This window comes from Triticum urartu, chromosome 5A, assembly GCF_056163025.1.
Source record: "Triticum urartu cultivar PI428250 chromosome 5A, HENAU_Tu73, whole genome shotgun sequence".
In the NCBI taxonomy this organism is placed as follows: Eukaryota; Viridiplantae; Streptophyta; class Magnoliopsida; order Poales; family Poaceae; genus Triticum; species Triticum urartu.
Genome location: NC_141877.1, coordinates 476,367,490 through 476,381,571, shown reverse-complemented (window position 1 = coordinate 476,381,571; position 14,082 = coordinate 476,367,490). Strand labels below are relative to the sequence as shown.

Below are 14,082 nucleotides of genomic sequence, written 5' to 3'. Positions count from 1 at the left end.
GCAGCCCAAGTAAAGTTGCCGCGTATGTTTGAAATCTGACCGTTGGAACAGGTGTCAGTTCCTTAGTGACCCAGGGTCATTTCGGACAAATCAGCTCGGGTTGCCTAGTGGCTATAAATAGCCCACCCCCTACACCATAAATTGGTTGGCTGCTCAGAGTTAGTGCACGACTTTTATCGTCTGAGAGCAACCCACCTCGAAGCCTTTGAGAGAGAAATCCTTGCGAGGACAAAGCCCTAAACACCCAGAGCCAAAGAGTGTTAGGCATCACTGAAGTCTTCCTGTCTGTGTGATCTGAAGACTTGTTACACTTAAGGACTGTGAATCCTCCAGCCGGTTAGGCGTCACGTTCTGAGCATCCAAGAGTCATTGTGGATCGCCGGTGAACGAAGTCTGTGAAGGTTTGAAAGTCTACCTTGAAGACTTACCAGAGTGATTGGGTGAGGACTGGGTGTCCTTAGCTCAAGGGGAATAAGGTGAAGACGCGGTCTTCTGAGTTAAATCTCAGCCTCCCTAACCAGACGTACAGTTGTCACAGCAACTGGAATTGGTCCGACAAATCATTGTCTTCAACAAGCCACTGGTTCTATCTTGCCCATCTCTTTATTTACAGTAGGTCCTTGTGAAGTCATTGCCTGTTTGCATTATCTATTTGTCTTCACCGTGTGACTGCTTGTTCTGATTGGCTTCATACTATCTTCCATCCTGATCCATACTGCCTAGCTGATATTAGTCTTTGTGCTTTCACTTCATTGAATACTTGACTATGGCTTGCCTAGTGTAGTCTACCTTCCGCTGCATGTTAATAGGTTTATTTCTATCGTTTGTCTTCGAAACTTCCATGTTTTGAAGACTTTCATAAAAATCGCCTATTCACCCCCCTCTAGTCGATAACTAGCACTTTCAATGATGCATTGTGGAACGAGTAAAGAGACTTGCTGGTAACGAGATTGAACTAGGTATGATGATACCGACGATCGAATCTCGGGCAAGTAACATACCGATGACAAAGGAAACAACGTATGTTGTTGTGCGGTTTGACCGATAAAGATCTTCGTAGAATATGTAGGAACCAATATGAGAATCCAGGTTCCGCTATTGGTTATTGACCGGAGATGTGTCTCGGTCATGTCTACATAGTTCTCGAACCCGTAGGGTCCGCACGCTTAACATTCTATGACGATATGTATTATGAGTTATGTGATTTGATGTACCGAAGGTTGTTTGGAGTCCCGGATGTGATCACGGATATGACGAGACGGAAGTAGAAACGCATCTAGATCACTAAAATAATGATCTAAACGCTCTTATATTTCTTTACAGAGGAAGTAGAAACAATTACTCCCCTTAATGTAATAAATTAACATCAAGTTGCTATTATAATGATGTTATATACATGCTTAACATATTTTGCATATAACCGTGAATAGAACAACTTGAATGTAAAGCAAAAATAAGGTGGTTAATATTAAATATGGGATTAGCCATTGGAGGCGAAGGCAAGGCCGCATGCATGCTTGGTGCAGGCATGGTGAAGGTCAGCGCAACACCGGCGTGGTTGCATGGTGAAGGTCAGCGCAACAACAGTGTGGTTGCATGATGAAGGTCAACGCAACAATGTTTTACGTTTATGTCGTAATTATCCATTATGTTTATGTCGTAACTATCCATTTTTGCCCCTCTACCATGTAGATGGAAGATGGACCGTCGCATGCAATGCACGGAGGAGGGAATTAGGAGAGCATGTCGCACCCCCATGCATGAGAATTAATACCGCTTCAACTCCCAGTCCTGCATTCTACGCAAACTAATCCGAGGGCAAATTCATTAAGGAGGAATGACAATAGCTGTTCTTGGTTCGCACGCTTAACCCCATATATACAAACATAATTAGGAACAGAAGGTGTACGCAATATAACACATTAGCAACCATATAGCAAGCTTAGCGTCCCATAGCGCAAAAAAAACCATTTTCGAGCTTCAAACATCTGCCAAATGAACTTTGTATCAATCATAGGATATAGTAGTACTACTACTAAAAATGAGAAACACAAAGCAGCACATTTAGTAGTTGAGACATTTATATCTGGTTTTCATCGGAAATAAGAGTTTTCACAAGAGCCAAACACCCAAATAGCCCAACGACAGGCTTTCGTGGAGTTAGACCAAGCCAAGGCCCGGCGGCACCTTTTGCCCAGGCAGCCGCGGACACGAACCAGATCCCGCCGGTGATGGGGGTTATGCGTGTCGTTTGCTTAGTTTTACCAGATCCCGGCGACCAGGCTGCGCTTAACCAGAGTAATCCCGTCCGCCCCGCCCCGCCCCGCCCCATCGCTCCCCTGGAGGATTCCAACGGGAGCGGCGGCGGCGAGAGGCACGGCCCCGACCTTCCCCGCAGCCGCCGGCCGCCGCTTCCGGAGGGGGAGACGATGCCGCTGCGGCGGCCGAGGACGAGGCGCGGCGCGGCGCCCCTTCACGCCCCTCAGCCAGGTCCACGCCGACCTCGCCGCGCGTCCTCCAGGAGCAGGCAAGTTGATAGATCTCGCGGCCCCGGCCGTCCCGTCCTCGTCCCTAGGGTTCCGATGCGCGCGACTGACATCCCGATATTTTAATTCTTTTGCGGGAGCGACTAACATGTACATCCCGTTTGGATCGATGCAGGAGAAGCCCTAATGATGCTGCGGATGAACGAAGCCGCCGGCGGTGAGGGCAGCGATTATGGGAGAGGAGGAGCTGGAGCACCACCTCCGCGTCCACCACCAGGAGCACCCGGGTGGCGTCGACGGTGATGGGGACGGTGATATCGAGGCTGAGGGTGAGGGCAAGTGCTAGGATGAAGGCGAGGACGAGCTCTCCTGAGTACGAGGAGGAGGGATTCGATGATGATGAGGAGGTGGAGGATGTGGAGCCAGAGCTAGACCCTGCAGAGTATGAGGATGACGAGGCTTACGCTCGAGTGCTTCAGGACGCCGAGGAGCGTGAGGTCTCTGCGCAGCTTATGGGCCCTCACTGGGATTCAGCGATTGTTTATGGATTTTTTCCCAGCTCAATTCATGTTTCCCGCGGGCTGCTAATGTGCACTTTTGCTTTTGCCTTTGCTTTGTAGGGCGGGCGGTGGAGCATGTCGAGGATCACATAAATGACACGCAGGTAGTGATTTATGTTTCCTTGTCTTGGATGGATTTAATTTTTGTATTTGCAAGTTGGAAGGTCAAAGGTGGGAGCACTCAAATTTTGATGAAATGACCTTGGACCTACAGCAATGCTTATCTATAATACCCAATACCTAAATAGTTCATCCCCACTAATCTATTTCTCTTGACATGCAGCCTATCCACCTCAGCAGCCTTGCCACATAATCAATTTCTCTTAATTATTTTGGTCATGCAGCTCACCACATCAGCATTCTTAAAAAAATCGTGTGAACCTACTCTCTAAAAACCGAAGAGGCCCCGTTGATATTTATGTAACCGAAGAGTGGAAGTCCGACAGGAGCACACGCCGGGCCGGATCCCATTACTTCTCCGCTTCAGTTCCATGGCTCCACCACTTCCTTTCCCACAGCCCGTCGCTTCGTGCATCTTCTCCAATATCCAAGCTCCATGGCTGCAACAACCAGTGCGTCAAGCCTACCCTGCCACCGCCCCGTCCATGTGCACCGTTTTCACCTGTGGCCGGCCCGCCTCGCCGCCGAGAGCAAACCGCCAGATAGCCTGTGCTATAGCTTCCTCAGGGCCCTCCTCGCCATCGCACATGGCGCAGCTCTGGTGTTGGTCCTTCACTGGAGCGCTGATGTTCTCCAACAAATTCTACATCCACGGGAGCCAATAGTCTAATGGCAAGGAGGATGGACGAGGGCTCTCAATCTGATTCTAATCTGCGATGTCAACAAGTATTGCCCGATCTGATTCCGATCTCTCTCTCTACACATATATTTTTCTATCTCTCTCTCTGGATTGTTATGATGGCCCGTAATTACTCATCTCATCAAATTTGTTTGCAGGATTAAATCAGCTTTACGAAGAGAGATTACCTCTAAACAACACAGAAACTAAAATGCAGGGAAACTAATTAAAGGTACAACCTCACCTATTGTTCCCTGATTGATCCCCCCCCCCCCCCCCCCCTACATGGTAGTGTTGACAAACTGCCATTTACTCAGACCAGCCTCTTCTTATTCTAACTAATGTTCCATGTATATACTGTAGCTGAAATTTGTCACTGATGCTAAGTTTTTTTTTGGTCTATGCTTTATGGTTGAAGTTCTTTCCGATATAATCCTCACCCTGGCATTAGCTGTTCTACAGGAGGAAGACACTCCAATAGGTGCTCCTGTCTAGAGTTTGGAACCATTGGCTGAATGATACTACGGGCCTCTGAAAAACTATTTAAGATTGGTTTTCACTTTCACATTTTTGATGTTACTGCATGCCATTGGGAGCAAATTCCAGTTACAAGTGCCTGCAGCAAGTAGGGTATTGTTTTTTATTAGTAGGCGGATATGTGTTTACTCTATTGAGGCGGAGCGTAGGAGACTATCCATTTTGCTACCGGAATCTCGGTATGTCTTTGCTCTCTTTTTCTATTTTTTCTTTCTTCCGATTAACTGCAATTCACGTCAATGAAACATGCCATCTTACTGTTCACATTCTATATTCTGGGTTGTGATATTGATGGGTTCTCTTTCTTTTGCAATACTACACGAGAATAGCATATTTAAGTTCAGATATGCACATGGCAGAAACATTTGCTTTTTAGTTTTCTGCAGTAATTACTGTGATGAAACATGCCATTTTATTCTCTTATGTTTGAGTCCAAATCAATTGTGAACATGCTACTTTCATACTTATCATGTACCGTGCTAGAAGGATCCAACCCAATTGTTTTTTTTACTCATGTAAAATGGAAGAGAAAATATTTTTTTGGTGGTTTTGATCACCTGGGAGGTTTACTCTAGGGTGAAAAGGCTCCATTTCTTTTTTCTGAGCCAAGTATCATATAAATTTGCTACCTACATGTTCGGTCGAATACTGAAAAGAATAAATTTATGGATTACTCCGACCTGAAAACCTTAAATCTTGCAAGAAATCTACATCACACCGAAATCTTGATAGAGTTGCAAACTGCCATTTTCTTAGGTCAACCTTTTCCTGTTCTAGCTATAATGTCCCATGTATATACACTAGGTGAAATTAGGCATTTATGCTATTGACAACAAGACATATTTAACTACATCTTAAGATTTCAGACCCGTCGTAACTTCACTTGCACCCAACACCATGTATCATATATATAGTTATATACTCATAGAAATGAGTATACCACTAGACCATGTCAAACACAAATGCTTTGTTCAATTTCATTTTCTGTATTTATCATTTTTGTATGCAGAAGGAGTCATGTCGATTAGAATACAATCCAGCATATGCTCTTGCTGAGCATTTGGAATCATTGGCTTAATGAACTACTGTCCTCCCAATAACTATTTATGATTGGATTAGAGCTTTTATAAATTTTATATTACTGCTTCTGGAGCAAATTCTCATTTATAAATTTCCAAAAAAGGAGTTGTTTTTAATGGTAGACAGGGTGTCTCTTCACTCTCCTGAGGATGAGCATCTGAGATTATCCTGTTGGGATTATCGACCGGAATCTTGGTATGTGTTTGCTCGCTTCTTCTATAGGATTCCTTTAGATGAACCGACAGTGCACAACAATGTATAGAACAGATTCCAATTATCAATTATATCCCCCTGTTTCTATATCTAATTAATAATATTCTTTTTGCCAGGTTATTCTCTTCCTAAATAGCGCTACAAATTCCCGCAGCAACGCGCGGGGCATCATCTAGTTTCGTTAATGTGTGTGACATACAGTGTAGTACTTGCTTATTTCATTGAAGCAGTGACATAATTGCTTGGTAGAGCTAATTTATTCTCTGATATATTATGCTAAAAGTGGTAAATTTACCTCCTGCCATGTTTTCTCCGGGGATTGTGGCATGCACCTCCGGTTCGTCTAATTTATGCACGGAGAACTTTGTCTTTGTTCAAATTGTGGTACTGTGTTTTTGCTTACTTATTGAAACCAGCCAAATTTGACCGAGTAACTTACATTTACAAATCGGCATGTTATTGAAAAAACACAGGGTTCATGGCAAGAGATTGATCCAGATGAGTACTCATACGAGGCAAGTTGTTTTTGCTTTATTCCCTTTGGTGCCTGGGCTTGCATCTAAAGTTCAAAGATGCAATGCTAATGGTTCTAGTCATGATTTCAGGAATTAGTTGCATTGGGCGGAGTGGTTAGTACAGAAAGTAGAGGTCTCTCTGCTGATACACTTGCTTCCTTACCTTCAGTAACTTACAACACAAAAGACATGCAAGACGGCAACACAGAACAGTACGTTCAAATACTTATAAGTTTCATAGCCTTCCAATAATATATATTATTGAAGTGGCATGCTAACTTGTAATTATTGTTGGTAGATGTGTAATTTGTCACGTGGGATTGGAGGAAGGTGAATCCTTGGTTGCACTTCCCTACAAGCATTCATAATCATACCACCCTGACTGCATTAACCAGTCAAATAAATAAGGTACAGTGCCACTTTCGACTTAGTTATTGTTAGAACATATACAATAGTTCCCCATAGATGAGGATTGCCTATGTTATATTTTCATGGTATGAAGCATATCAGGCAATCACACCTGCGCCTGAATGAAAAATGTAAGGTTCCTTTGTACCTCCACTATACACCAACCGTCTATGCTTATTAATCTAGTCATCATCGTCTATGCTTATTAATCTGGTGACCTGAATAGAAAATGTAGGTTCCTTTGTACCTCTACTATGCACCATACGTCTATGCTTATTACTATACTTTATGCAGCTATGGCTTGCTGTAGCCTTATACCATTGTCTGAAATACACTTCTATGCGCATATCTCTCTAGAGCACTGTATGATCAAATATCTATGATTTAGTTTCATATATCCCCTTTTAAAAAGCTAGTTTCATAGTCCTTTTTCTGTCTTAAGTCAAGTAGAATATCATAAGTAGTGGGTGCTATTGAAAGAGGTATGCCATAGTAATTATAAGTAGTACATTTATTTTGGCCACAAAAGAGTTCAAGTAGTTGCTAGTGCTATAGTTTAAGTAGTTTTGTCATCCTGCTTTGGTTAAATGAAGATGGCACGATGAAAGAAAAAGAAAGGGAGGTTGCTTTGTTGTACTCGTTAGCATTTTCTTTCTCTGTTTGGGCTTCAGTTTCTTGAACAACATCACTGTCTACAAGTCACCTGTGGCATTTATAACCAGTCAAAATGTCACTGATTACCAACACTCAATTATGCACCGAAAACAACAATCTTCTTTGTTATGTTTAGGGACGTGGCTATAGAACAAACATGTAGCACCCCCCCTCCCCCCTTTTATTTAGGCAAGTATGAAAACGCTGTCCCACGAGGTTTCCAAAAAAGTAAAAGAAGGCGTGGCAAGTAATGAGCTTTCCCAGGTGAAATGCGACAATCCAGTGCATATGCCATCTTATTATCATCAAGTAATGAGCTGTTCCAGGTAAAATGCGACCATGCGGTAATAGCATGTGGTTGCAGATCGCATGGCCGGCAGGGGTGTGCTCCCGGTTTTGCTAAATAGTGCAGCTGCACCTTTTAGACTTTAGGTTTATTTAGTTATTTACCATTAGGGCTAAGTTATTTACCATTAGACCTAAATTCAGTTTACAATATTGACTTGTATGAGTCAAGTAATGAATTTAAGGTTTGGCAATCAAGTATAAAGTTTAAACTAGTGGACTGCGGGGTTTTTTCCACTGTTGCCTGGATCAATGAAACACTTGGACAGTCTTCATGTGCCAGTTAGTGAAGTTAGTTAAGGATGTGAAGTTACACATAACTCTATTCTCAGCATGGCTTATATATCCAATAGCTTAGTGGGCTGATGCAATAGCTAGGTGGACCCATAAGAGCACATTCTTGTTGAGAGTTTTTATATAATGACCTTTGAATTGTAGCCAGTTAACTTCGCATAATTTGTATCCCTTACTACAAAAAAGTGGGCCTTACCGTGTGGGGAGGTTGCTAAAGCAATAAAGAACTTGTTCATCGGCCATATCTTGATACAAATAAATCAAGTTAAAAATTCATCATACACATCGATATAAATAAAACATAATAGAGAGTAAAGATACATATAGAGTTCAGAACCATGCAAATATAGCTATAATAGAGAGTAAAGATACATACAAAATTTGTTTATTTTTTAAATAATCTAAGAATTATTCATCTTCATGCCAAGTTGCCAACAATACAAGCTTCTGGCATTCTTTGTGACAAGAGTGCCCCAAAAGCTAAAAGGCAAGTTCTATAGGACGGCGGTTTGATCCGTAATGTTGTATGGCGCCGAGTGTTGGCCGACTAAAAGGCGACATGTTCAACAGTTAGGTGTGGCGGAGATGCACATGTTGAGATGGATGTGTGGCCACACAAGGAAGGACCGAGTCCGAAATGATGATATACGAGATAGAGTTGGGTAGCGCCGATTGAAGAGAAGCTTGTCCAACATCGTCTGAGATGGTTTGGGCACATTCAGCGCAAGCCTCCAGAAGCGCCAGTGCATAGTGTACGGCTAAAGCGTGTCGATAATGTCAAGAGAGGTCGGGATAGACCGAACTTGACACGGGAGGAATCCGTAAAGAGGGATCTCAAGGACTGGAGTATCAACAGAGAACTAGTCATGTACAGGGGTTGCGTGGAAGCTTGCTATCCATGTGCCAGAACCATGAGTTGGTTGCAAGATCTTATGGGTTTCACCTCTAGTCTACCCCAACTTGTTTGGGACTAAAGGCTTTGTTGTTGTTGTTGTTTGTTGCCAAGTTGCCAACAATAGAAATAGTTACCGACTGGTATAAAAAAGATAAAATCCATCTTCACTAGTTGGATTGCTCGGGATTGTCACCATTAGGTTCCCCACGAGCAACTGTACCCGTAGACATAGAATGTTTAGGTGTTAGCTCCCAGTGTCAAATGTGTGTTTAGCTTATATTGCATTGCATCTGTGTAGAGCAGACATGATTGATGAAGTACGTGGCGGTTACCTATGTGGGCTCTGGCCGCGCACTCCCTGATCCTGGCCATCCTACTCATGTGACGTCATTGGGCTTGTTCCCACCAGCAACATCGCTTGGCCGACGCCACACGTCCTTGCGTTCGAAACCTCCCCAATTGATACTATGCCATGACCGCCTAACGGTTCCACCATGCAAATTGTGCCGGTGCCGAGGCTGGCTGCCCATGATGGAAACATTGGGTGGTTGTGGCACAATGTGCATCGGGGAGGCGTCAAACGTAGGCACATCGTGTGGCGGGGCCGACCGGTGGCAAACAAGGCCGAGGCACAAGTCGCATGATGAGGATAACCAGGATCATGGAGGTTGCCAGAAGAGCCCGCTTGGACACCCTCCTGGCATCCCGCCTATAATCCAAAGGTTATTATGCTTGTAAAATTTTCCTATATAAGAATTGCTTGACAAGAATATGATCTGTACGAAAAAATTCTGCTCTGGCAAAGCATTCATCATGCTTATTTTCTGCTTGTGGTCAGTATGATTTTACAAAGAGCATTTGTGCCTTTTTATCTGCTTCAGCTAAAAAAACATTTGTTCAGTATTAACAGCATGATTTTGTGTGTGTTAATTAGAGAGGTAATTCAAGTCAGCTATGATGTAAAGGGATTGTGTTTCCTTGGTAGAGGCCACAAGTAGTTCAGCCAGCAACGAAGTTGAATTTGAGGTTTCCTTGTGCAAGGGTATTAATCTGACATCCACAAGGAAAATGTATTAATCTTGTGCAAAGGTATCAATATGACTTGTGTAAGGAAAATCTATTAATCTGTGTGTTGTTTCCTTGCTACATTACTTAAGTTGTATATATCGTGCCTCCATGCCAGAGTCCTACCAGTAGATTGTATCTTGTTGATCCCATATTGGCAGAGGATTATGTGCACACTAGCGTAGTGCCCGTGCGTTTGCTATTGAACCGCAAAAACTGATTGCAGTTGTATTTGATTAGTACTCCCTCCGTTCCTAAATATAAGTCTTTGTAGAGATTTCACTATGGACTATGTATGAAGCAAAATGAGTGAATCTACACTCTAAAATGCATCTATATACATCCGTATGTGGTCCATAGTAGAATCTCTAAGACTTATATTTAGGAACGGAGGGAGTAGTATACAACAGCCAATGCACTTGTTGCTTGACATCATAAAAAGCAATACACCATAACCATAAAAACACTAAGAACACCAAGTATCAACCAATGGCACGTGTCATGGCTGGATTCTGAAATTTGAAAGTTAGGATGACGGGCATAGGGAGGAGGGGTGGCCGGGAGACGGGGATTGGGGAGCAGGGGTTGCCGGGAAAAAAAATCATCGACAAATTGACTGGTTGGTTTGTGTTGGCATTGTTAAAAAAAATCTTCCGATTCGGCGATTAATCTTCCGATTTATCGTCTATCTCAAGTGGTGGTGATCGACTCCACGAATAGCCTGAACCTGAGAAATGTAGATCTGCAAACGGGAACTTCCTGTTGTCTTGAATCAGGTCTGCTGCTCCAGCTCCCCTCTTTCGTTGCTTTCGGCTAAGCATCTTTCGGCGGCGGAAAGAAGGCGACTAGTTGCTTTTAGTGAAGCAGCGAGTTCATGGGCAAGTGAATGAATGAGCAGCGAGTGAAGTGCAACAGTGGTAAGTAAGGCTCGCCATGTTCCTAAAAGGAGTGACCATCTTTTCTTCCCTCAGGGGTTGACCGATAAAATTATGCCTTATCTTCACCATTTATCTTTTATAAGCTGATTTATCGCTCTGACAAGCGATTTATCGTGATTCTACCGATAAATCGGACCTATTCATAGCACTATGCTTGCAAAAAATATGTTTATGTGTGTTTTGTGGATCTTGTTACACAATATGTACTGTTGTCTTATTTTGTTTGTCATTATACGAGGATTTAAATGCTATGAATTCAGGTAACACTTCGGTCCAATATTGTTTTGGTGTTGAATTTAGTGTTGGGAACCTTGGATTTGCAAAAAATATTTGATTAATTGTCGACCGATAAAATCGATTAATCGGTCAATTTTTGATTAATCTCTAATCCCCAGCTGACCGAGACGATAACGATAAGTGATATCCTCAACATCTCGCAGTAAAAGAAATCATGTACCATTGAGTAAAAGAAATCATGTACCATTGAGTTGTCTATAGCAGCAAATGAGGGGTTCGAGACTCCACAATTGCATTACTTGTTTTTGTTTTGTTTATATATTTTTAAATCAAAAGAGGTCTGGTGGCGTTGACCTCACCAACAACTTGAATTGCAGTTCTCTCAGATTATAAAGTTTTGACAGGATTTCGTTAACTATGTGCAGGTATGCGCAATGTGTAGCGCAGAAGTTTCTACCTCAACAAACAAGCAGGCATGACCAACAGTTGGCACTTCAAGTTAGGAAAAGGAAGTTGTTGGCACTTGGGAGTATGCAGTAGCGGCATCATTATATTATCCCTGATGTTTAAACTAGAGTAGCAAAAACTTGTACAAACTTGCGAAGGGACGAACTTGTACAAATTATCTAATGCTTTAGGCCGTGGTCGGACTCCCCCCGCTCTGCGCTGGAGCGGAGTGGCTTGCTAGGTATAATCTGCAGAGCTGCTAAAAGGGAGCTTCGCGGAGCGAAGGGAGCTTCGTCGGCTTCGCTCCGCGGAGAGCAGCCGAACAGGTGCTTAGTCTTCAGTCGCAGAGATATACTGGAAAATATTTGATTATTAGTTATGGCAGAAACTTTCTTTGAAAAGTTTAATGATTATTCATTAATGCACAAAGATATATTGGGAAATATTTGATTGATATATGTATTAGAATGTGAATAATTGGTAAAAAATTAATATTGGCTTGTATATTTGGCTGTAAATAAACACTAATTAATATTTTTATTTGGCTGTAAATAAACACTAATTAATATTTTTATTTGGCTGTAAATAAACACTAATTAATATTTGCTATCTGAGAGTTAATTTTGTTCTAAAATAGGGCTGCAGCAGACGCTATAAATACAAACTATCTTTGTTCGTACAGAGCACCAGCTTTTGCGTATTGTCTACTTCCAAAAGACGTACTTGTCTCGGCAAAATACATACCTCGTGCAAACGACCGACCGGGTAGGTTGTGTAGACTTAAACATGTGCAAAGCATAATAGAATATTGTTGACTTTGTGTAGCTAATATGTTTTTAATGTGAAGCTAATATGTTTTTAATGCATTTGTGAAGCGAAAGGATGGGACGATCGGGAGGCCTACCCAACATTGGAGGCACCGGGGAGAACTCGACCCGACCAGCAAATCCGTACGGCCACCTCATCACCCATGCTTCGGCTACTGCAGGAGCGTGGACAATTAGCCGAGTCCCTACAAGTGCAACCTTCGCCCATCTCGGTCCTTTTGGAGGTGGCTCGTCGCGCGTTCGTTTTTCGGCCACGGGTTTCTCCCCCGTCCAGAGCTCCCAGCTTGTTGCCCCCCTCACCGGCCATGCCATGCCGGTGCAAAGCAATAATGACATAACTCGTAATCTGCTTCAGAGGAACGGTGTTTCAGCGCCTTCGGCTATGCTACCTCGGAGGAATGGTGTGTCCGAGTCTTCAAATATGCTGGCTCGGAGTGACCACCATTTCTCCTTTCAATGGCCGCAAGCACTCTTTGCGTCCCCGAGCAACGCCATCAACTCCGAAGTGTCGGTGCAGATTCATCCCAACTACTACCCCGGCTCCATTTTGGTGAATCGTCGTGTGCAACGTCAACCTCCATGCACTTGCACAGGCCGCTCATTTTCAGAGTTTCTGGCACAACCACGACAGGAGGTGCCCATACAGTTCCGCATGGAGCATGGTGTCCCTAGTGGCCCAATCTTGGCGGTTTCCAATCCTCTTACCACTTCGTCGGTGCTAGGAGCGTCGGGATCAAGCCGAGCACATAGTGTCGGGCTGCTCAACAGCGTTCGCTCCACTCACCGTGGCGCACTTACACAAGAAGCGGGCAACAGATTTGTGCAGCGAAGAGAGCCGTTTGGTCGCAGTGATGAGCTAACGGGCTTAAACGGCGGTCTCCTCCACGGGCATGCGCTTCTTGCGGGCACTGGATCCGTGCAACATACGATCCGTGCAACACCTCTTGGAAGCCCCGGATCGGTGTCGCGCAGACATCCTACGGGTATGTTTGCTAGCACGACACGGGGTGGCGACCGAGTGACCGCGGCAATGACAAACGATCCCATGGTGTGGCGCCTGACTAGGATGGTTAGAATTAGAGAAACTATGACCAGAGCCCGCGCAGACATCCTTGCAGGTAACCACCGCGTACTTCATCCGTCGTGTATCATTTGCTCAAATGCAAGTGCGACACATGCTTAACACTATTCTTTGCTTCATTTTTGTGTCCGGTGCAGCTGCTCGTGGTCGTGGGAGGCAAGATGGTGCAAACCAAGAGCTGTCCGACTAGACCAATTAGCAAAGAATATGAACCTTGCCGGTCGGCGCATATCTTCCATCGGCGTGAAGAATAAATCTTAGATCTGTTTTACTCTATTGAAATTTCATTTTAAATAAATGGTCACTAGACCAATGCCATGTTTTCTACAGTTTATTACTATATCTACATGTAAGACGATTTTAATTTATTTATTTGATGTTCCTTGGCGAGATGCAATTATATGTACCTCTTGAATTTTCTTTCGAGTAGAATTATGCCATGTAATGGAAACCATTCTCTTATAGGAAATGGTTCGAAAATCGCTATTCCACCTTTTAGGTATCGTGAAAAGTGATACCTGTGAAGATCGTGCATTTCAGTCAAATTCAAATCCGTTTTTCGAGTCCATGATATAATATAACCAAATTGGATAGATCTTCCACCTGTTTAGCTAAGAAAGAATAGATACAGAGGTGGATAATAGATCGATATGAAGATCATGAGCTGCCCCATAATGAAATCGCCAGTAGTCGTGAATATC

At 43.4% G+C, this 14,082-nt stretch overlaps 1 long non-coding RNA gene across 9 annotated transcripts; it reads left to right on the top strand.

Annotated features, from left to right (window-relative positions):
* Positions 1 to 2,129: 2,129 nt before the first annotated feature.
* Positions 2,130 to 13,676, top strand: LOC125509905 (uncharacterized). Of its 9 annotated transcripts, none has more exons than XR_015602405.1 (13): positions 2,132 to 2,527; positions 2,662 to 2,983; positions 3,107 to 3,150; positions 3,330 to 3,892; positions 4,004 to 4,077; positions 4,308 to 6,190; positions 6,281 to 6,402; positions 6,489 to 6,598; positions 9,090 to 9,508; positions 10,628 to 10,768; positions 11,452 to 12,238; positions 12,349 to 13,418; positions 13,519 to 13,668. It is a non-coding gene; the product is annotated as an uncharacterized LOC125509905 (long non-coding RNA). The 9 variants fall into 9 exon arrangements; XR_015602406.1 differs by lacking the exon at positions 9,090 to 9,508 and adding an exon at positions 6,693 to 6,729 and having other exon boundaries at positions 2,133 to 2,527; positions 13,519 to 13,667; XR_015602402.1 differs by having other exon boundaries at positions 2,130 to 2,527; positions 9,090 to 10,768; positions 13,519 to 13,676.
* Positions 13,677 to 14,082: the final 406 nt, after the last annotated feature.